Below are 24311 nucleotides of genomic sequence, written 5' to 3'. Positions count from 1 at the left end.
ATCTTTTCTTCTGAATAAACACTGTTGTATATTGATATTCTTGCCATAGAAACATAGCTGCATTGTCGGGGGAAAGTCTTTAAGAATTGTCATAATTTTTCCGTCATGTTGAAAACCAAGACCTGACGTCTGAATTGAAGGGTGGCCATGGGTTGGCCCTGAGACTGAATTGGGTTTGCCTTTGCAGGGTGACTTTGTGCAAGCTGCCGGCCTGGGGGAAGTACAGCCTGTCTCTCCAAAAGCTGGGGTTCCAACGACGAAGACAGGTGAGTGAGTGCACGTCTCATTAGGTGTGTATGTTTTCTCAGTACTAGTTGCTCAGTTTTTCCTGGACTCCCATGAAATTTCTTTATATCATTAAATTTCATTTTTGTTTGTGTGGGAGGTAGATTGGCGTGGTTTCCACTCCTTCCAACCAAAAGGATTCTCACCGTTCATTTTCTCGTGTTCACAGCAAGGCAGAAGTATCCTCATTGAAGGACAGGTGGGTGATGGGCCTCAGGGAATGACCTGGGCAAAACTCAAACCATTCACTTGGCCCTGGGTCATTTCATTATGTACTAAGTGTCACAGGCACGGCAAAAACAAAGCATCGCAAGCAACTTGCAAGGGTACGCTGGGCAATGATGGATGCATGGCAGTCTAAGGATGTGGGTTTTGTTGTTTGTAGCTAAACAACACATTTAATCCAGTTTGTGGTTTTTAATAGTTGAGACTATTTTTCAAAGAATGACTGATTCTACCCAAAAGTGTTCATTCAGGGAAATTCTGCAATATGTTCAAAACAAGCCAACTGATTAAAAGTCAACCTGTATAACTCCAGGTTGACTTGTTTTATGATTTTCTGCACGATGGTATACGGCAAAGCATGGGGTGACTACAATGCATCAAATCACCAATTTGTTTGGAGTTTTCTGTTGTACGGTTAACAGGAACTAGAAAAACGGAAAGCCTTTCTGGTTTGTTTTTAGAGGGGGGGTTGTTTTGGTTTTTTTCCAGTTTAAGTCAAGTAAATTTGAAGCAATTCGATGAGGCGCTGAAACTCTGTTGGCTGCTTTTGTAAGCGTCTAACTTCTGGGGATGGCTAGATGCCTCCACGCTGTGTTGAAGCAGATGTCTGGGACTAGGAACGGACATTACACAGGGAACGTGAAAGCCAAGGTTACAAGCAGTGACTTCTATAATCACAGCAAAAATATACTTTCTTCCTATTCCACGAAAATGATACTTACAAGTTGCTTTCCAATGGCAGATAAACTAAGGGAGGGTCCACAGAAATGACAGATGACATGAAAACATTTTGGGGCATAAAAAACATGTCCTCTTGGTAGATATTATAGGATGACAAGAAATCAGATTTTTTTTTTAGCTGTCATGCAAGTTGAAGAGGTATTAAAGCATTTTGTAAACTGTGTTCTGAAAGGCTAGGTATGACTAAGGAGGCCTGCATTGGAAGTATTAATTCCATTACTTACCTATTGCTTAGTCAGCTTTATTTTTAACAACTTACCCTCAACTACACCTACTTTTCATCATACCAGCAGTGTTCTGTGTGCCCATCACCAAGATAGTGTGCATTGTACCCACTAGGTATGAGTTTACCCAACCCCCCCTCTCCCCTCCCACCTCCTTGGTTTCCATTGAGTTTTACTCACTATTAAATTGGAACTAATTGATCAACAGCCATGTGTGCATATAGTTGTAAAAGTATAATTTGTAAACTTCCCAAATAACCAATGGTATAGCCTTAGTTAAATAAATCATCTATAGGCATAAAGAAGTGTCAGGAATTACTGCTATGAAGAAGGGGATATACCTCCAGTACTTTAGAAAGTTGTGTATTATGGGATTCTAAATGAGAAAAGTAAGTAGTACAGAAAGTGTGTATACTTCATGCAATTACATATATTTTGACATGTGTGTCTAAATGCACCAAAAATAATGTGTATGAGGCCATACACATTGGTTACCATCGGAAGAGTGGAGGGATGGGAAAAGAGGGGTAGGAAGAGCTATTATTCCTTCATTCTCTATAATTTTTATTCATTGAACTTGTGGATTAATAAAAATGTAAGTAAATGTTGTTTTCAATATTTTGTGGGGAACACAAAATTGTACAAACCTTTTATTTAGCTCTTCGGCTCTCCCGTCCTCTGTGAAAACATGATAAACATGGTCCAACATCACTACGTTATTGGGAAAATTAGAGGACATAATTGGGCGGTGATTTTTTAAATTCTGAGATGTAAAACAAATACTTCTCTATGTGATTTTAAGTGCTAATTTTCACTACTGTCCCCTTATAGTAATCCAAATAAGCTTCGAAAGTAATTAATTACATAAAAATTGACATTGTTGCCTCTCAAAATATTTTGAAGAAACATTGTAGAGCCACAGTTTTGAAGAGCAGAACGCAAGCACTCGGGAATGCGGGTATTTATCTTAGCGTGGGGCTGCCTGTTCCACAAGCATCCATCAGCAGTGGAATTGCGTTTTCCTCGTGTTCTTGCCCTTCCTTTGCCACAGCAAAGAGCCCCACGGCACGTTTCCCCATTTGTGGTCTGACTGCTTGGTGTTAAGCAGTCCTCCTCTGTCGGGTATTACTCATGTGGACACATTATAATTTGAGACTCTCTTACTCATGTGTAGCTCACAACCCAACAACCACAATTCTATTACCAAAACCAAAGGGAGTAATTCACAAACGTTGCCTGCTCTCACTCCGTTCCACAAACTGGATCCCTTTGCAAATTTGTATGATTGATCGAGCCGTTGGGTGAAATGAACTGACTCCACCTTGCTTACGGGTGGTTTAAAGTGACCTGCCAAAACCACGTCCGCTCACATTATTTTTAACTGCATCTTCTGGGTGGCTTTTGTGTTCTCATGCTGGCTTATTAAGCAGAATTCATATTCACGTCACCTTTTAAAAGTAACTGATAAGAAGAATACATTTAGTAAAGAGCTAGAGTTTGGCTCGGTGCTCGGGTATACGTTAGCTTGTATTATGCATGAGCTTTGGGAGCAGACTTGAGAACAAACTCTCAGCCTGCATAAAAATGTAAATGTTGGAAACACAGACATGGTTTGGTAACGGCTGCTTTTGAATAAAATAAGTTTATTTTCCCTCATGAGTCCATATTTACTAATTATATTGCTTTGTATTTGTTCTGTACTTATTAAAAGCTATAAATCTGTTTATCATTTGATGTTATCGTACCCATGTCAAACATTTTAACAATTGCATAATATACTATCTTATTTTTTTACTTATACATTTTTCTGTTGCTGGTCATTTTTCTATTTTGGGCTAACATTTCCTAATTTGACTAAGACTTTGACAAACATCTTGTTAATATTTGTTAATATTTATTAATATTTGATATTTTCATAGGTTTTTATTTTTAATATTCTTAGGATAAATTTACAAATGCAATGTTGCCAAATAAAGAGCATACATATATTTTGGGTAATTGATACATATTGCCAAAAACCTTACCAAATTACAATTTATAACACGGCTACTGCACACACTCTAACAAACAGTAGGTAATCTTCTCAAATGTTTTACCAATTTAACAAATTCAAAGCCTGGTATTTTTTTAACAAGGTATGTTTCTTTTGATTGTGAAGTTAAATACTTTCCCCTACATTTTTTAACCATAATGACTTTTTACTTTGTGACAGATTTATTTTAACAAATAGAACCAGTTGTTTTCTTCTTCATTGTCTCTTTGAAGATAAACTTAATGTATTTGATACTCTATGCTGGACATTTTGATAAATACTGTTGCTTCAGAATATGAAAGTGTATCACAATCAGACATTACCACATTATTATACTCCAATGTAATAAATGCCAAGCTAATAAAACATAAAGCAGAGTACATTGTACATACAAGAAAATAACAATTAATTAGACTTGGGCAGTGGATGGCAGAGTGTTTAGTTTAAGTTACACAATTATTTCAGTGATGCTCCAGTGACCCAAAAAGTCTTTAGAATCTTGTCTTAGAATTTTCTTCAAGAATTAAGACACATTTCTTTCTATAAACATTTTAAAAATAAATGTTACAAAGATGGGTTTGGAATTCTGAAAATTGCAGTAAGTTCTCTGGAGACCTTTCCATTAGGGGAAAAGGGTGAGTAATGTCACCCGGCATAGCTAGGTTTTCAATATCAAGAAATAGGGCTGTTTTGACATGTCATCATGAGTAAGCATTGGCTGTAAAATCTTGGATGCACATTAGTCATTTTATTACCTAGTCAGTACAGCTGAACTCCCCGCTCCTGAGGATTAGGAGGCCACCTAGAATCACAGAAATCTTGAAAGTTAGAATTGAAAAGAACCATAAAGCCACCTATGGCTTTGCTTTCTCCCTTTAGATGAGGAAACGGTAGCCCAAGCAGGTGAAATGCCTTTACAAAACCCACATGATTCAGCCATGGTCTACAGCAGAACTAATGTCTCCAGTCTCCCCATTTAGTCTTTTGTGGAAACATGGAGAAAGTGGGTAATTTGGTGTCAATATACTCTGTGGATAAACAGCCAATGAGAAATCATAGTGAAGAAACAAATACAGACAGTAATGAACTAAAACTTAGGAACACCCTCACAGTGAATTCCGAGGGATGTATATTTTATATATCTTTGAGTTTCAATTTCCAGGCAACGTGCCTGACTCATGGAAAGTTCTCAAAACTGTTGTTGAAAAACTGCTTTGAAGCTTCACACATGGTTCGTAAAGTACTGGGATGAGTTGTGTCATAGTAGAAACTGGGGTAGATGGGTTCCAGAATATTGGGCAGTGTAGGCTGAAATATACGAACACAGAGTATTTGAAATGCCAGGACTGACTTTAAATCCCAACAAAGTCCTACATATCAACATGAACTGTGCCATAAAAACCACTTCTATGCAACATCATGTAACTTCCAATTACGAGAATCATCTTTGACCAAATAAATAGAGAGAGAAATTTCTGGATTCATAGGCAGACCTGAAACATTTGGAATCCTTTTGGTACATGTCATATGTATTATATTAGGTATAGCTCCCGCTCAAACTTGAACATCTTTGTTCTCATAGAATGTCATGGTCAGAAGCGGAGGATGCCCCTGAAGTATATGGCTAGTGTTGGTCCCGATGGCAGATTTGCTGCAATCAACTGATTACTTTGTGCGTGTCTGATACATCCCAGATCTCCTTGGGGTTCCTGCAGAAACTAGAGTGCTTGGCTTTCTATTCCTGGCAACAGCTTTCATGTGTTTTCTGTAAGAGAAACCAGATGCAGGTGCAGTTGTGTTTTGCAGCCCATAAATTTCATAAAGAACACATATATTTTTTTCTCTTCCCCATGAAGGGCTGCCAAGGTTTGCCAGGCATTCAAGACCTTGGTGTTGAAGCATAACCTCTGACCCCTGCACAACCCACAGCAAGGACCCAGGCCCACCCCCCAAACAGTGCACCTGTTTAAACCATCTGCAGAGCCCCAGTTGAATAAATTTTTCTTACACTTCATTTATATTAAAAGAGTTCACATAGCTAAAGATAAATTCTGCTATGAAGTCATCTATGGAGATGTTGTTGGGTCCACACCAACTTATCTGTGCAGATAGTTCTCATGATCATCTACATGTGAAAACGCTTTAGAATCCATTGATTAGCTCATTTCAGAAATGACGAAACCTGAGCATCATCTGATCAGATAAACGACCTGTCTCCTCTAAGATCGCGGAAATACTGGCAGGCACAACTGGAACCAAAGTTTTCTCTCTTTCACCCCAGGGTCCCTGTAAAACCCATTTAGAACACTGAAGCCAGATTGCCGCTCAGTGCAGCTTTTGACTATTAAATATGCTCATTTGGAAAAGGACCTATTAGCTATTGCTTAAGGAGATATACAATTTGCTTTAGCATCTTTTCAGTAAAAAAAAAAAATCAGAACTGCAGTTGAAAACACTAGGATGATGGCATGCCATTGTGCAACTGTTGTTAAAAAATAAACCAACCTTCCTAACCATTCACATATAAAGTCATATACTTAAATTCCTTTTTGGACAAATTCATTCATTCACTCATCCATTCTTACCTAGTGTGCACCTACCAAATCATAGGATATTTTCTATCCACAGGCAACTAAAAATATAAGCTGCAATTCAAGTTCTCACACAAGCAGTGGTTACATCCGTCTTTCCATCAAAGAGAACCTCGTCTCTGCTTGCAGCTGTCTCCCTTCTCCTCATGTCTCTGGCACTGTACCAATTTGCACGCAGCAAGCCATGTATGCTGGTTTGTTTTCTCCTTTGGAGGGGAAGGAAGTGCATGAGTTTCGTTAAAAATATTAATAATCAGTTACTTTTTTCTTTATTGGATTTTACTTTTGTGACCTCACTTTCTGTATGAGTTTTACATGCTGCAGATGCAAAAAACCTAAATTATATCTTCTCTTGCTTTATAAATTACGCAGTACATTATATGGTTTAATGTCTGTGTTAGTAATTACCTATACATAATAAGAAATGAAAATGGCTGTGCACCCATCAACATGAACACTTTTTAAGAAGTCACCCAGAAATATATATTTAATCTTTCTTCAAAGGACAGATAATTTAATCTCACGTATTAACTGATTATATACATTTTTATTCTCTCTCTCTTAAAGTTAGCTTCTATAATACCAGGACATGGCCTGAAAGACAGCTCTCATGAAAGGGAGATGCTATTCAATATTTGACTGGACTTCGGCGATGTAATTTGGCTCAGATGATGCAGGTGTAGGCCTTTGGTTTGACTCTGAGCTCGTTAATCTGGCATTGATTTCTAAAGTGCAGAAGGCCCATCTCTTGCTACAGTTTTGAAGATCATGATATCAGCACTCGCCGATTATTTATTGATAAGGCAGCTACTTCAGGGAACTTCTGGCCCAGGTCATACCCGGCAGCTGAGGTCGGGAGGGTGGTCCAGCCAAGGCCTGTTTTAATTAACCTGAAATCATCTGAACGTCACTTCTGATTTTCAGTAATTGCCATCTTCCTAAATTGACTCATGGGCTCTGCTATTTCTTGAAGGTTCAACACAATCGTGTCATTGTTGTTTCCCAACTGTATTTCGAAATCCAAATTTCCTAGTTTAAAATTAAATGTCATTCTTTTCAGACCTGCAGATTTACGTGTGTATGCACACACACACACACACACACACACACACAAATTAATGATCAATCTAGAAAGCGTAATGCTAGTTGATGAGAATAAAGCCCTATAAATATAGCACAACAATGTGTATTGGTCAGGATGGTTAAAAAAGACAGTTTAAGTGGAGATAGCTTATAAGCCAACAGAGCTATACAAATGGGAGTTATTAGAATAGAGCTTTGATTTTTTTCAAGGGATATATTTTGAGATCTTTGCAAATTTCCAAATTACTGGGAATCACCAGAGTGTATACAATAACCCATAAAGACAGTAAAGGTGATCATCGGTATCTTTTAAGAATTATTAAGGAGTGGGATTTATGGACACAGCAAATCTTAGGGAATTAAAATAGCACGTCTCTCGGTCTTGAACAAGGCTCTATTTCTGGTCTCCCAGTACGGGAGAGAGAGCATAAACACAACGTATTCTGTTTGAAAAATGTTAAGTATTTTGCCACTGATCTATTTTCCTTTGATGTGGCAGAGAAATGTTGCTATTAAAAAATTCCAAGAGCATGTCAAATATGGGAAAATCAACTGGTTGATGTCTTAATGTCCCCGGTAGCTTTAAAATCGTTTGATTTTGACATGGATAATGAAAATGTTCAATCATTTGTCAGATAGATACACATTAGGGAGCTTAAGTGTATTGTTGTAAAGCAGGTAATAGTGTAATAACCACTGTTATGTAAGCAAGCTCTTAATGAATATGTTTGTCTACCTCAATTCTTTACTAGAGATATGCGAAGCACATATCCTAAACTGGGGAAAAAGTGTTTTCTGAACCTTGAAGGAAATGAGCTACTCATTTCCTGGTGGATTTTGATGACATGTATGTTTCAAATATTAGACTATACTCAATTTAAATATGGAACATTATTTACAAGATCATTTGTCAGTGGTTTAGAAACTTTACAGGCTTAGTAATGTATTTAAATTAACAAAATATGTAATATCTCTGAAATGAATCCATTTCTGAAAATTCAGGACTTGGTTTTGATCACTTAAGTTACCAAAAAAAAAATTTTGTGCATGTAAATTTTAATTACACAATAAATTTCTGCCCTCTGAGTCATATCAGGTTACATTATATATATATATATATATAGTATTTTTGTTATCTTTTTTATTTAGGGTGCAATACATCAAGTGCAAGTATTTTTGCTATCTTTATATCATGTATTGGTTCCATTATATTTTATATATTATAATTAAATATTAACCTTTGAAATACATGGAAATTAGTTGCATTTGAATAGGCTAAGTTACACCTTATCCCTGACAATTTGAAAGGCTAAAATCTCTTTTTGCTAGGACTTTCATTTTAAGGACTAAAATAACTGTGGTATAGTTAGGATTTTTAAAAAATTAACTGAATACCTGTCTCGATTCTCCACATTATCGTTCATAGACAACCGAACATGAGAAACGCACAAATGTTAACATGTCAAATCAGAGTCCTGTGCCCTAAGGTGTCTCCTGGTGATGGATGCATTTTGACGAGGCAGTCACACATGGGCCACCACTCTGGCCCAGCTCAGAACCAAAAGACAATTAAATGGCTGAAGGTGTTCATCCGACAGGAAGTTGTGTCACAGCTCCTAAGATTAGACATCATTTTATCTTCTCAGTGACAGAATTCTTCTTCCAAAGCAAAGAAATTTGAATGAATTTCAAACATGAATTTAACTGCTATCTTATGTTAGACACGTCTGTATTATGTCAATATAACACAGATGTCTCTCTTAGACATGTCAGAATGACACAGATGAATGGAGAGTTTATAGTAGATGAAGCCAGGAAAAGCATCAGGAAAAAAGTGGAAGAGTCCTCAGAACAGATCTTGCATGTGTAATCCTCTAAATAAAGAAATCATTAATCATGGATGACCATGTTTAGAACAAACATCCAATTGACTTCTGCTTCCAGAGAGCCCAATGTCTAGTGCAGGCATGGAGAAAACATACTTTGAAAATGCTCTGGATGCTCTTTGTATATGTTCTATGTTTAAGGATGACAAACGGAATTGGAAATGTTTCTGGTAATTTTAGCAGTTAATGGAGCTATTGGTAGAAATGCACCAATGGAAGGATGGAGGGAGAGCTGGTCACAGGAGGCAGGTTTCTATTAAACCTTCCTATTTCCCTTGGAATGTCCCAAGGCAGCAGGAAGGCACTAATGGAGCTGATATTTTCCATGGGGAACCCCTGGAACACAAAGATCATGGAGACATTGGTTAACTCATCAGCAAATTCAGATTTAGGATTAAGACTGTATCCCATAGTTATTTGGGAAAAGTTGCGTTCTTGTAGCCAGGATAACAGGTCTTAGGAGACGAAATATTTTATATTAAGGACGCTGTGTGGGTTTGACTTTGAAAAAGTAGCTTACTCTGCTTAAGCAAAGGCCAGTGTGCGTCTTCCAGGTCTCCTGCCCTAAAAGCGGAGCAGCTGCTGGTGTTTCTACTATATGTGAAAACTCAAGACTAGCATCTCGTGCTGATGCAAACAACTGGACACGTGTGGCCCTAAGATCTCACAGCATATCCTGATGTAGAGTCATCTCCTATCCATATCATTCATACCCTGGGATGGCATCACATGAGCAGTGTGATCACCATGAGGCGTGCCATTTATAGGTGTCGAGCAAAACCACTCACCATACAGATGAGCAGTGCAAATAACAGTAGAAGTCAACACAGTCGCAGTCAAAGGGAACACAGGGACAGATTTCTATAAGGTTTCAATGGAAAAAGAGATTGTTTCTCAACTGGGAATAATGAGGAAAGATTTTCTGGAAGATTCCAGGCTTTTCCTGGCTTTGCAGGATGCATTTCTGAGTTCCTGCCATGCTGCCTCCCATGTCTGCTACATACCCATAGCTATATGTTAACTCCCCTTCACTGCTCTCCTAATACGGGCATTCATTTTCCTGGAATGAATTTTTCAAAAAGGAACACGTACCTATAGACCGTGCATCTGCCAAGCTTTCAAAACCCTGCTGCATTTGAGAACCCTCGCCGGCTTCCAGGTTTTGGACCAGAAGTATTTCAACATTGTCTTAATTAAGCCCACATTAGTCTTGCTTTGGTGCAAGGAATATAATATTCTGAGTGAGGATAAAACATAAGCTGTCAATGAATGGCTCATTCATTCCCTTAGCAAGTATTGAGTGCGTCTGACACAGTTTTGGAAGAAACAGAATGAGTCTAACAAGCAGTCCAGAGGCAGACAAGGAGTGAGCACGGTAACATGAAACTCTTATGTAAAATGCAAGGAAAAATAAAAAAGCATTAGTGATGTAGAGATGCAGTCTGGGATGGAGGATAGCAAACATCCTTAAGATATTCTGGGCACAGGTATAATTTAGCCTCTGGGTGTTTGATAAATAATAAGAGAATTCTTTCAAAGGGGAAATCAGAGACAGCCCCGGGGACAAAGTAGCTTTTGAGCCCTTCAGGTAGAATTTGCATTGGGGAAAGAATAACTGTGCTCTGAGCGGAATAAAAAGCAAGAATTGGAAGCATTTCAATGTTGCTAAGAGAGTCCATCTCAGATGTTCTTACCACAAACAATTATAAGTATTGGAAGCGATGGATATGCGAATCAGCTCAGTTTAATTATTCCACATTGCATTCACAAATCACAATGTCACTTGGTATCTCATAAATATATACAACTGTAATGGTTAACTTACAATGAAAAATTAAAATTAAAAAAAGAATTGGAAGCAAACTTGCATACATATAAGGAATATCTTCCCTCTCTCATCTTTGAGAGTTAATGATTAGTTCCAAAAAATAGCATTGCGTAAGGAGAAAATGGTAACTTCAGAGTGGAGAAGCCAGCGTGCAAACCTTAGCCAGCGACTTCGCGTTGCAGCACGCACCTTTGACCCAATGTCACGGAAAGGACAGCTCACCTCCGTGGCATCCTTCTCCGCAGGAGTCGAATCCCCCAGTCACTCAGTCTAATCATGAGAAAACATCAGGTAAATGTAAATTGAGGGCATTCTACAAAACCCCTGACCGGGGCTCCCCAGATCTGCCCAGGTCAGCAAAAACAATGACAGTCTGAGAAATGTTCACACTCCGGCCTGGGCTAAGGAGACATGACTAAATGCAATGCAGTATCTGGGATTTGAACCCTGGGAGAGAAAATGGACACTAACGGGAAAACTAATAAAACCCCAGTAAAGCCTTATATTTAGGTAATAGTAAGGTACCAACCTTGGTTTCTTAGTTGTGACGAACGTATCATGGTGATAGAACACTTTGGCACAGTGGTAGTTGGGTGAGTGGCGTGTGGACTATCTTTGCAACTTTTTTGTAAACCTAAAACTGTTCAAAATAAAAGGATTTTTTTTTTATCTGGAGGGAATAGTTGGCGGGGGAGGGGGAGGAGAGATGAGTAATGACAGGTGGAAGTCGGGCGCTCACTGGTTACAGCAGGAAAAGGATCCACCATCGAGGGTGGGCGGGTCAAGAATGGGAGTGTAGTTAGCAGGCTGCTGAACTGCACACTAAGATGTTATGAACGAGAAACATGGTGCCCAGTGCTGAAGTGGCCAGAAAGAAATAACTGCAGAAGGAGTTTTGGAGAAAGGACTGGTAAACGTAGTGTTGGGGCGTGGATGATTACTGACTCGGTAGGAATCACTGAGAGATGCAATGACAAAGACGAATGAAGGTTTGAGCCCGGCTGCCTGGGGGAACTGCAGTGTCCTTTACAGAAATGAAGTCGTGCCCAGGAAAATCGGGGCAGGAGGAGGAAGAATTCAGTCTGGGACGTATTGACTTAGAGTCAGCACAGGATATCCATGCACAGGTGGATCTAATGACTTGATAAGTAATTTTAGAGGCATGTCTGATGCGATGAAGCAACACAATGTAACCTACTGTGTAAAATGTGTGGAGAGATACAAATTGTAACTCTCAGCTGCACTCAGGCAGGGAGAAGGAACTGGTTGAACGAGAGTAAGAAGGTAAAGTGTGGCTGGGAAGAAAGCGCTGAGGACAATCTCAGGGAGGCACTGGAACAGTGTCTGAAGGGAATTGCAGGACTCTGCAGAGTCACAACCTACAGTGACAGCAGGAGGAGGTTTCTCAGCCTCCACCCTGTGCACATTTGGGGCTGGGTGACCCTCTGTGCCGGGCTGTCCTGTGCACTGTAGATGCTTAGCAGCCCTGGCCTCCGCCAGTTAGATGCCAGGACAATCCCCTCCCCCAGATGTGACAACCCAAAGTATCTCCAGGCATTGCCAAGTGTCCCCTTGGGGGTGCAATCAGCCTGACTGAGAACACTGATGGGGAGTTACACTGCAGCTTGTGAGGAAGGGAAGAGTAGAGCGGCAAAAGGGAGAGAAGGAGGAATGGAATAGTAGAGTGGCTAAAGGGAGAGAAGGAGGAAGGAAGGAGAGAGGTGCATCTATTTCTGCTTTGTAAAAATCTCTGATCCCGCCAGCAGCACGAGTACACTTGAAACCACCACCTCGTATCTGTGGGATGAATTCTGTAGACAGGAAATCTGTGCATTGTGTGTGTCCTTTCAAGGAAGCTAAAGTTTCGCGAGGACTAATTCCCTCTCTGAGTGGAAAGAATGATTCTATTTTTGCAGGCCCAAATCCCAGGCTGAGCTGCCACCTCTCAGGCCACACACAGAGCCGCAAATGCCCAGGAAAATTTGTTCTTTCTGTGCATGAGGTGGCAGTGTTTGCAGGAGGGTACAGCTGTTTGTAACAGATGTTAGAGACAGGGGATCACAACAGCAGCCAACAGAGCAAGACAGCACTGTCCCAAGTATCAGTTGCCCACCTGCTGTTTTGTTTGTTTGCTTGTTTGCCTAATAGCTCAATTTTTACAAGTTCCTTGTCTGCTGTAGCATCTTCTTGGAAGTGGACGACATCTCAGGGTCCAGAGGTAGCCCAGGAATGTTACATGCCATAACCTGAGCAAAGACTTTCTACAAAAGAAGTAGCTGTTTACAGAAGCTTAGCTGACTCTTTCCAGACAGGACACTCACTATTAGCAAATTCTTGCTTCAAACCTCCTGAAACAGTACCCTCCTCCTGCAGCCCTGGCATGGTGCGAGGAGAAGAGCCTTCGACTCCACGGCATCCTGCCCGCAGCCCAGAAGCCCAGCGTAGTGCTCACAAAGGCAGCAGCCAAACACAGATGGAGCGGCATTCGACCAAATACCGGGCAGACTCCTCAAAACTGTCACAGTTGTGAAAACCAGGAAAGACAAATTAACCGCCGCACCTGGTAGGAGGGCACTGAGACCGAATGACATGATCCCAGCATGGGATCCGGAATGGAATCCGGGAGGAGAGAAAAGGCGTTAGTGGAAACACTGAGAGCATTCCAGTGAAGTGTGGAGTTTAGTTCATGGTAATGTACCCGTGTTAGTTTCTTCGTTCTGACAAATGTGCCATGGTCACGGAAGACGTTAAGCTTAGGAGAATATGGATGAGGGACCCGTGGGATCTCTCTGTACTATCTTTCCAACTTTTCTGGGTTTCTAAAATTATGTAAAAGTTAAAAGTTTATGTAAAGGAAACCTAATCCCTGAAAGAGATTGGAAATGTAAAAATTTTAAATTCAAAAGGTATTAACTTGGAAAGTGTTAAATATCCAGTCCTGAGTCTCGTTCGCAAATTCAAAGCAAGCCCAAGAAGATTTAATCCTCGTTGGAAACCTTATGAGGCAGTAAGAAGTGAAGGGGAGCAATGTTGACCAGGTGAGCCGCTGTGCAAATGTGACCAAGTTCAATGTCACAGAGATCGCACATGAGAAGTAGTTGCTACCGTAGAGGAAGAATCTCACCCTCTCTGACGTTAAGTCACTTGTCCAATATCACACAGCTGCATTTAACAGACCTGAATTCAATTTCCTCTCCGCCCAAGTGAAAATCCTGTCATTTCCACTCATGGCACCCTCCCCCCAGTGCAGGTTTGGTGCGAAAATGCAGGACACAGGAGAGGAAATTGAGTTTGAGTAGGACCAAGAAAACTTCCAGCAAATTTCCAAATTAGGAGTAGCAAGGTAGAGCGGAAGGAACAGCTGGGGAGAGTGGAGAAGCATGAACTAGGAAGCAAAGGAGCATCTGAGGGTCGAAATGCTCAGACCAGGATGTAGAAGCGGCGCTGCAGGGGACAGGCGTGACCTGGAGAGAGACAGCCTGTATGGGTGTGTGGTTCGACACACGCAAGCCCTGTAAATGTGAGAAAATCAGCCTCTCTAACTTCACATTCCTCATATGTGAAAAAGGGCTAAGGATGCTTATTTCATACCATGTGTGGGATAAATAAAATAATGTATGTCAATCTGGCAGTCCCATGGCTGGCACGTAGCATGCATTTAAATGCAAGTTGCTTTCCCTTTCGTGGGATCCCCGGTTGCACCAAGAATGTTTGCATCCCTGACTCTTTTTCTGCAGGAATTGTAATGTGCACGGAAAGAATGTGGACCTATAGGCTGCTATCCCCCTCCCCAGCCCCTCACACTGCAGAAGGAAACTGAGTCACGCCCAGGGCAATTCCTTTCAACTCTTACCCCACGGAGGTCACCACTGACTGCAACTCCAGGGGGACGCAGAGGATGCAGATATGGTCCCGTGGGACCTGGTGTCGGCTGTAATCCTAACAGGATGTCCAGTCTACCACGACTGCTCTTCTTCAGTTTTGAAAAGTAGCAACTGTTTTAAATACATTTTCAGTGCCAGAACTCTCTCTCCACCACCCTACATTTCTCAGTTATGATGTAAGAAGGAGTCTGACAGCTACAGAGTGACATTTCCAAAGGAGAAAAGAAAACAAGGCAAGGTTTTTATAAATTATTCAAATAGTGCGTTAAGTTCAAGGAAAAAAAAGTTCCACTTTATGGTGGAGACTGATGCTTTCTGAATCCATTGGTTCAGTTGATCGCTCTGGGAGAGCTTTCCCTGGAAATACCCAAAGACCACGGCCGTTAACTCTCCTAAAAGGTATTCTCAGTTCACAGATCATCATGCTTGGGTGTGCAGGTCTAGGAGCAATGACAAATCAGCCACATTCCAACTCTGAGCTGAAGTGTTCTGTTTTTGCACTGAAATCAGATCCTGTTATGTGCATTTTTCTCTAAAGATGACTTAACCATATTGAAAACACAATGTAGTTAAAATGTGTGTGTGTGTGTGTGTGTGTGTGTCCTTCTTGGTTTCAGTGAGCTTGCTGCATGAATATAAAATAAGAAAAATTGGAAAGGAAGGAATCATAGGAAGGAAAATAGAAGGAAGACATTGTTTAAGAAACATAGTATGTAATAGTATGGCTGGAGAAGGAAGAAAATTATTTTTAAAATAATAATGTTAATATAAGGGTTTTAGTGTTAGACCTCAGTGTGTATCTCAGTTTTATCACTTTCTTGTTGGTTAGATTTCTTTTAGTTGTTTATTATAAATGCTTCCTAATTGTAAAATATTTGTAAAACATGTAGAAAAGTACAGAGAATGTGGCAATGAACAGTTCTGCCCCTAGCACTTGGTTTACTCTCTTGCCCGGGGCTTTAGAAAGGTTTTTAAAAATCACGGACAAAAGCATTGACCATAAATATGGTTCCCTGTCCTCATGTCCTCCTTCCCCTCCCAGACGTAACTACTAACCATACATGGTATTTATCATCCCCACATGAACATTTCACTTTTATTAAACATATATATCTGTAAACAATATATGGAATGTGCAATATGCTTAAGTTATGTAGATGGTATCCTATTGTCTATATTCTTTTGATTTACTTTTTTTTCTGCACAAAATTATGTGCTTGAGTTACAGCCATGCTGATAGATGAGGGAGTAATTTGTTAATTTTAAAAGCAGGATAGATTTCATTGCAGACATATACTATAGTGTATTTATGCATTCTCCTATTGATAAACATCTAAGCAACGTACACTTTGTTGCTATTTTACACCAGGCTGTAATTTTGTTTCGTAATGCTTGGGGATCAAATCTGGAGATTCTGGATTGTAACCGGGGTGCAGAGGCTTTCAAGGGTTCCCCAGAAGAACTTAATGGACAGCCAGGGTTCCTCTCCCAGACTTCTCCCAGATCAACTTAATCAGATTTAGGGGGTGCTAGCCAGGTATTGCTGTTTTAAAAGAACACCTGAGGAGATTCTAACAGGTGCCTGGGATTGAGGTAAGCCCCTCCTCTAGAGAAACTTTTGCATTTGATACACAAGCAACCAGGCACATAAATGTGTATTATCCCGCATTCTAGAGCAGTAAATCTGATGTGTGGCCAGAGTGAGAAGTTTCTGCTCTAGAGTATCAGTGAGACAGTGGAGCTTCCGGCTAGTCCAGGTGGCAGAGATACATTAACCTTCAACTTCGGCCAATATTGCTAACTGCCCACCAAAGGAATTAAATCCATTATATATGTTCCCATTGATACGTAGTATTACCACTCTCTGGGAATGGAGGTGTACTCCTTTGTGATATTAGGTATATATAAATATAGTTCTCTATATATATCTCTCTATATAGTTCTAGATATATATCTATCTCTATAGAGAGAGATATATCTATATATACACACACATACATAGACATATACGTATATATCTCCAGAGACTATCCGTGTCAGTCAGTTGAAATTGCATATGTGATCTTCTCTTCTGTGTCTTGATTATTGCCTCATTTATGGTGTCTTTTTTTTTTTTTTTTTTTTTTTTTGAGACAGAATCTTGCTTTGTTGCCCGGGCTAGAGTGAGGGCCGTGGTGTCAGCCTAGCTCACAGCAACCTCAAACTCCTGGGCTTAAGCGATCCTACTGCCTCAGCCTCTTGAGTAGCTGGGACTACAGGCATGCGCCACCATGCCCAGCTAATTTTTTTTTCTATATATATTTTAGTTGGCCAGATAATTTCTTTCTATTTTTAGTAGAGACGGGGTCTCGCTCTTGCTCAGGCTGGTCTCGAACTCCTGACCTCGAGCGATCCACCCGCCTCGGCCTCCCAGAGTGCTAGGATTACAGACATGAGCCACCGCGCCCGGCCATGGTGTCTTTTATTGTGAAAAATGAAAGGAAATAATGTCAAATTTTCAATGTTTCTATGAGGTTTTCTTTTTAAGTTATTTACATGCTATTACAGTTTGGAGAATTCTGTCAAATGCAGGCACCTGTGCTACTCACGCTTTTATCAAACACTGAACATTTCATCACCTCACAAAGTTCCCTGTGCACCTGCCTAGTGGGTTTCCGTTCACCCCTTTCCCCAGGGTGAACCACTGGTACCAACTCTTTCACCATAGGTTAGTTGTGACTGCTCTTGAGTATCAAGGAAGCCTAATCTTCCAGCCTGTTTTCTTTTGTGTTTGGCTACTTTCACTCAAGCACCGTGTTCTTGCAACTCATCCATGCTGCGGTGCATATCAGTAGTTCATTCCTCCCTATCCCCGAGAAGCAGTTATTGCAGAAATGCACCATTGGTTTACTCACTGTCCTGTGGATGGACATTAGATTTCTTCCAGTGTCTGGCTATTATGAATACGACTTATAAGAACAAGTCTGTGTAGACATATATTTTCATTTCTATCAAGTTAATATAATACTTAGAAATGGAACTGCTGGATCATAGCATATATTTAATTTATAAGAAACTGCTAAAATGCTTTGCAAAGTATGGACCCCATGAATGTCACGTATGGACAAGGTGTGAGTGTTCTAGATGTTCTACAGCCTTGCCAACATTTGGTCATCTCAGTCACTTTAATTTTCACCATTGTAATGAGTGTTAAGTGGCATTTCGCTGAGATTTAAATTTTCACTTCTTTAATGATGGTAAGTACTTTCTCCTGGCTGTTGTGATATCTTTCTCTGCAGAGTGTCTGAGTAAGCCCTTGTTTCCTTTCTCTTAAGGTATGGAAATTCTTTATATACAATTCTAAGAACAAGGCCCGGGTCAGACTCTGCAGTGCGATTATTTCCTCCTATTTGTGTATGATTTCTTACTTTCTTAAGGGTATATTTTGATGAGTAGGCTTTTTTTGGAAGAACTTAATTTATTAATATTTCCTTTAGAATTAGTTAAGTCTATGTCCTGTCTGAGAAATCTTTGACAATCTCAGGATCACACAATATTCTGTTTTATTCTAGAGATTTCATGACTTCAGATTTTGTTTCCGTCTCTGATGCCTTTAGGTTTACTTTTTTTCCATATAGATATCCAGTTATTTCATCACCATTTGTTTTCAATTTATGTTTTTAATGGGCATACAATCGGTTACGTTCAGACGCTACGTTCTTTCCTGCACTCTGTGGGTGGCAGTTCCAACATCACACAGGTTTCTAAAGCATTTGCTGGGCGTACACGAGTGCCTGGTGCATGTGTCATTTGGAGGTTAGTCTGCAAGTCAGGAGGTGGTTATACCCCAGTTATGGTCTCCAAGCCTGTACTCTGCTTCCTTGGGACTGTCCCCTGCATGCACAGCTCAGGACTGAGACAGGACCTAGGTTGGTTTGTCCACAGAAAGAGGAGATGCCAGAAAGGCGGTTTCTCTCAGGGGTTCACACCCCATTATGTCACGTTGTCCTGTGTGACCAGGGCCGCCTTGGGGTGAAGCAGCAAGAGATAAAGGAGAGGAAGAGAGAACAGGAATGTCCTCAAACTCTGCAGGCAACAGGGCCCCGTTCCTCATTGCTCTTGCCAGAGGGAGAGCCGGGCAGGGTGTCATCTCAGAGTTTTAGCCGAGTGTCCCATAGCTGCCATCATCACCACCGTGGCTGTGCAGCTGCTGAACTTGGACGAGCCAGGGGAGAGAAGAGAGAGAAAAAAGCAAAGCAGGAAGAAACGTGGATTTCCTCCACCCCGGGCGCACGGGAGGCCCTCTCTCGGGTTCCTTGGCTGGATGCAGGATTCCTCCCAGAACTACACCTCGGTTCTCACTGCTCAGCTCCAGGCAAGAATCACCTTTCTGTCAATGCCGGGAGACCACGAAGGAAAAAAACACGGAAACTCAGTCCTCTTATGAGGCCTTATTCAAGTTTTGATTTCAGTATTTCAGTCTCCAGTGAGCCTGCTGTTTGCTTACTCTTTGGAGGGCCCGAGTAGTTGCTTTTTGTACTTTGCCCAGAGATTTTGGCTGAAATAAGGAGATGGAGGTTGAGGTTGGCTTAGTCCATCTTGGCCCCATTATTATTTTTTGAAAGTCTTTCCATTTCCCCCTAAAACTACTTTGGCACTGATTCGTCTCACCGCATGTACACACCTGCTGTGTGTCTACTTCCCAATCCTCAGTTTGGTTCCCTGGGTCTGTTCACGGGCCCTTCCCTGACCCCATGGGGCCCTGAGTCAGCCCTGACTGCTGTGGCTCTAACAGCTGCTCTTGAAGGCAAGGAACGTCAGTTCTCCGACTAGAATCCTGTCTTGCAAGGGGTGTTTGGGCTGTTGCAGGTTCTCTGGGCAGTGCCATATGCATTTCCAGAATGGTTTATCAACAAAGTTTGCTGGACATATGATTAGAATTGCAGTCTATCTGTAGATAATCTGTGGACAATTGCGCTCTTAACAAGTATTCTTATCAGTGAGTATGATATATCTTTTCATTAATCTAAATATACTTTAATTTCTTGAGCAATGTTTCATAGTTTTGGGATGGAGGTTTTGCTCCATTTTTGTTACATTTATCACAATTATTCTATGTGTTATGATGTTATTGTAGATGGCATTTTGCTATTTACAATTACATTTGTTTATAACTAATATATTTCGAGAGAACTAACGTTTGTATTTGATCTTGTATTCTGTGCCCAAGCTGAATTCACTAATTAAGACTAATAGTTGTTTATAAACCAAAGCATTTTCTACACACAAAATCATGTTGTCTGCAAGTATAGAATCTTACTTCTATCTTTTTAATAGTCTCACCTTATCTTGTGTAATATAATTTATTGTGTTATGTCACTACCTGTAACCTCCATGACATTGGATAAAAATGAGAGTGAGGGTCCTTTTTTCTTTATTAGTGGAACTATTTGGTTTTTTCACCATCTGACACCTGTAATCATAAGTAGGTCTTGAATTTTATCAAAAGTCCTTTCTACCTTTACTGAAGTTACTACCTTTTTCTCTTTCATTTTGTTAATACAACAAATTACATTGATTTCGCTAATGTTCATCCAGCCTTGCATTTGTGAATACATCTTACTTGGCCATAATATGTTTATTACCTTTTTTTTTTATTCCTGATTATTCCTGAGTATGATTTTGTTAAGGATTATTGTGTTTATGTTTCATTTCTTAAACTAGTCCTATCTGGTTTTGGTGTTAGCGTTCTGCTGGTTTTATTAATACACATTACATAGTGTCTTTGATTTTCTGAAAGAGTTTGTGTAAGTTTCATATGATTTCTTCTTTTGATGTTTCCTGGAATTCAATGACGCTATTTGGTCTCAAATTTTCTTTGGAAGAAGGTTTTAATTAAAAATTCCATTTCAGGGCTATTTTGATTTGGTAGCATAGTCTGTTTTGATAATCTTTTTTTAATGTCCATTTTATCAGTGTTTAATTTTATTGGCATCAATTTTTTATACCATTCCCTTAATATCATGTAATAAGTTTAGTGATATCTTTTATTTCTTTCTTAATATCAGAAATCACTCCATTTCTCTCCCCTTTCCTCCCTTCCTCTTCCATCTCCCCCTCCTTTCATGTTGCGTCAGCCTAGATAAAGGATTTATCGGTTTTATTGATCTTTTGCAAAGTACCATATTTAGTTAGGTTGATATTTGCCATCATTTGTTCGTATTCTATGGTAATTGTTTTCAATATTATCTTTGTTATTTACTTCCTTTCACTTAATTTGGGTTTAATTTGTGAATCTTTTTCTAGCTTCTTGAGTGGAAGCTCCATTTGTTGATTTCACACCTTTTTTCTTTTCTAATCTGAGCCTCTAGAGCTGTGAATTTCCCCCTAAGCATTATGTTAGCTGCACCCCACACATTTTGATAGATTGAGATTTTTAGCAGTTTTAAATGTTTTCTAATGTCTCTTGGCATTTTTTTGTCCTCTAAGTTTTTAGAAGCTTGTTGCTCACTTTCCAGATATGTTTGGATTTCCTAGATACCTTTTGCAACTGATTTATAATTTTTTTAATCAGTGAATATATTGTGTATGTCATCAATCTTTTTAAAGTAATAGAGATGTTTTATGACTGAGCACATAGCCTCTCGTGATAAATGTTCCATTTGTCCCTGGAGAGCAATGTCTATTCTGCTATTGGGCAGAGTGTCCACAAATGTGAATTAGGTTAGGACATTTGACTATGGTGTTCAAATCTTCTATGCACTTAATGATTTTTTTCTTTCTCTACTTGTTCTAACAATTTCTGAAATTTATGTATTTTTAATTTATGTATTTTTAATTTCCATTACCTTCTGGTGCTATTTTTGCAAAATAGAAATCTGTTGGCACTGAAATTGCAATTTGTTTCAGGTAAACTGCTTTTTTCTGGTGCATTCTATCATTTTATCTTCATCTTTGAAATCGTTTAGTTTACCATGTTGTCTAGGATTTAGTTGGCTTTTATTTATCCTGCCTGATACTGCATTGCAGTTTTGACTGGAATAATTTTTCTTTCCTTAATTTCCATAAAGTGACTGTTGTCATTTCTTAAGATGTTTATTTTCTCCTAGAACTTTAATTAAATGTGTGGTAGCTTCCTAATCTATTCTCCATATTGCTTAACTCCTCTTTCATATTTGCTGCTTCTTTGTATCTCTTGTGCTAGCCTTGGTAAATTTGTACATACTCCTTTCCCTGGTCACAAATCCTCTATTTGGATTTTCCCAATCTAGTATCCTATCCAGATATCCAGATAGCTTTTTTAAATTAATGAATGAATGAATTAATTAATTAATTTTGAGACAGGGTCTCACTCTGCTGCCCTGGCTAGAGTGCCACGGTGTCATTGTAGCTCACAGCAACCCCAAACTCCTGGGCTCAAGCAATCCTCCTGCCTCGGCCTCCCGAGTAGCTGGGACTACATGTGCATGCCACCATACCCGGCTAGTTCTTTCATTTTAAAAGCTGTATTTTTCGTCTTCAGTATTTCCAATTGTATCTTTATAAAATCCGCCTTTATTCCATGTCTTTTCCTTTTTTTTAATAGTTTAGTACTTTCATTTATCCTTTCAGGCATCAAAAATAGTTATCTTTAAATCTTTGTCATATTTCTATTTGTCTTAGTTTCCTGTGGCCTATCCTTATCTATGGGCACTGGTTTTATTGACTATCTTTCATAGTCTTATATTTTTCTGTATACTTGTGATTTTTGTATTTTCAGGTTCGTTTAGAGAAGGAAATACTCTTTTCCACTTTCCATCTCCCAACCTTCAGGTTCGTTAGCTACCCTCACTATGCCCCAGAGTCCTCAGGTACACCAGGTACCAGTGCTGTCGTCCCTGCCTCGAGTGAGGCTGGGGAGAAACTGATCCTTTCATCACTAAGGCAGGGAGGCAGTTATTTTAGTTTCTGGTGGCATGCGTCAACCCTGAGCCTATACTGTTAAAATAAGCTGAAGCCACCAAGCAGCACAAGACAGCTGCTTCTATCAGCTTACATGCCTCTGGTTTTATGCAGGTAAATCTCATTCCAGTTCCCCTGCCTCGGCAAGGAAAATGCAGTCCTGGCTATTCCAGTGGGGGTGAACTCCTGGTGAACTTGGAACCCCATTAGTAGACTCCTGGCTTTCTCTCACCTATGTCTAAGTTTTCGCCTTTAGTATTTACTTGCATTGCTGCGTGTTCAACACACTGAGCTATCTTGATTGAAAGTTATCATTCTTTCTTGTTTGCGTGTTTTTTTTTGCTCCAATCAAAAGGCTATATTGTCTCATGAGAAACAAATTGTCACAAAGGAGTTCCAGCCCTTAAAAAATGTTTGCAATTTAGAGTCCTTAGCAATGTGGTGTTGGTGTCTCCTCTCTATAGAAAAGCGTGCGATGTTTTCATCCCTCTTTCATTCCTGGGCCGTGTTGAGTCACCTTCCCCAAAGGATGGACAAAAAGGCTTTGTCTAGACCAGCAGGAGGTACAAACTGAACTTTCAAATCCTGCTACATTCACAGTAAAAGGCATGGATGAACTAGCTGGCCTTTAAGGGCCCTCCGAGTGTAAGGGTCTATGACTCTGTTGATGGACTGTCTCTTTTCCAGGGTTGCTGGACCCAGAGCCACACAGGTGCTCATCTGGGTCTTTAGCAAGAACAGGTGGCTGCCAGCCCAGCCTCTGGCCTGCACGGAAGACCCTTCTTTGCTCTGACCTTTTCTAGCCATGAACCCGGGCTGAACAGCACCTCTAAAGAAGCCATCACACAAGCTCAGCTGATCCTCAGATGAAAACAAGGAAACAAGAAGCCTCGTGGAGAAAACTGGCTTGGTGCAATCTGTCAACAACTCTTTTCATAGTTCCTACTGTGTGCTGGGCGTACAGACGTGAGTGAGAAAGTCTTTGCCTGCGGTGAACTATTTAGGCTATGGCTAGTTGCTCACAGGAAGGAGTCAGGGAGCTTGTTAGTTACATGAAATGGAACAAAATATTGTACTTCTCTAAGCCTCAAGGTCCTTTCCTGTAAAACAAAATAATTAACATCTATTGAGCTTTTGTTAGGGGCTGGGCTACATGCTTGTTGTGTAGCATCACGTTTACTCTCCGCGGGCTCTTGAGAAGGCAGGAGCTGCTGCTAATCCCCATTTATGTCACACAACAGACCTCAAGCGGCCCTGAGACTTCCAAAATGCCAGGTCATTCCATTATGTCACGCTCCCTCCTGTGCATAACAACGGAATAATTGCTTCTGCCTTACTGGTTAACTCGGAAGAATAAAGAGACTTGCAAAGGCCCTAGGCCGTAGCACATGCTCAAAAATACCGGTTCCTCTGCAATGTGGTTGAACGCGTGAAGAGAGATCAGTCAGATCCTCCTGGGGTTTCTCTTTGCTGTCTCCTGCTTTTGCTAAACTATCATGTTTCTCGACACAGCGCCATTTGTGTTGTCTTCACCCTGTGTGCATGCTTTTGCAACACTAGGTGTTTGCTGACTCAAGGGCTCAGCTGAAAACCTTGAACTATTCGGGGGAAA

At 40.2% G+C, this 24311-nt stretch overlaps 1 long non-coding RNA gene across 1 annotated transcript; it reads left to right on the top strand.

Moving 5' to 3' along the window:
* Positions 1-255: 255 nt before the first annotated feature.
* Positions 256-23366, top strand: LOC123628134. Its single transcript, XR_006731596.1, has 3 exons — positions 256-266; positions 455-484; positions 23164-23366. It is a non-coding gene; the product is annotated as an uncharacterized LOC123628134 (long non-coding RNA).
* Positions 23367-24311: the final 945 nt, after the last annotated feature.

Source organism: Lemur catta, chromosome X (genome assembly GCF_020740605.2).
Source record: "Lemur catta isolate mLemCat1 chromosome X, mLemCat1.pri, whole genome shotgun sequence".
Taxonomy (NCBI): domain Eukaryota; kingdom Metazoa; phylum Chordata; class Mammalia; order Primates; family Lemuridae; genus Lemur; species Lemur catta.
Note: the sequence above shows the minus strand (reverse complement) of the source record. Positions and strands in the feature narration are given on the sequence as shown.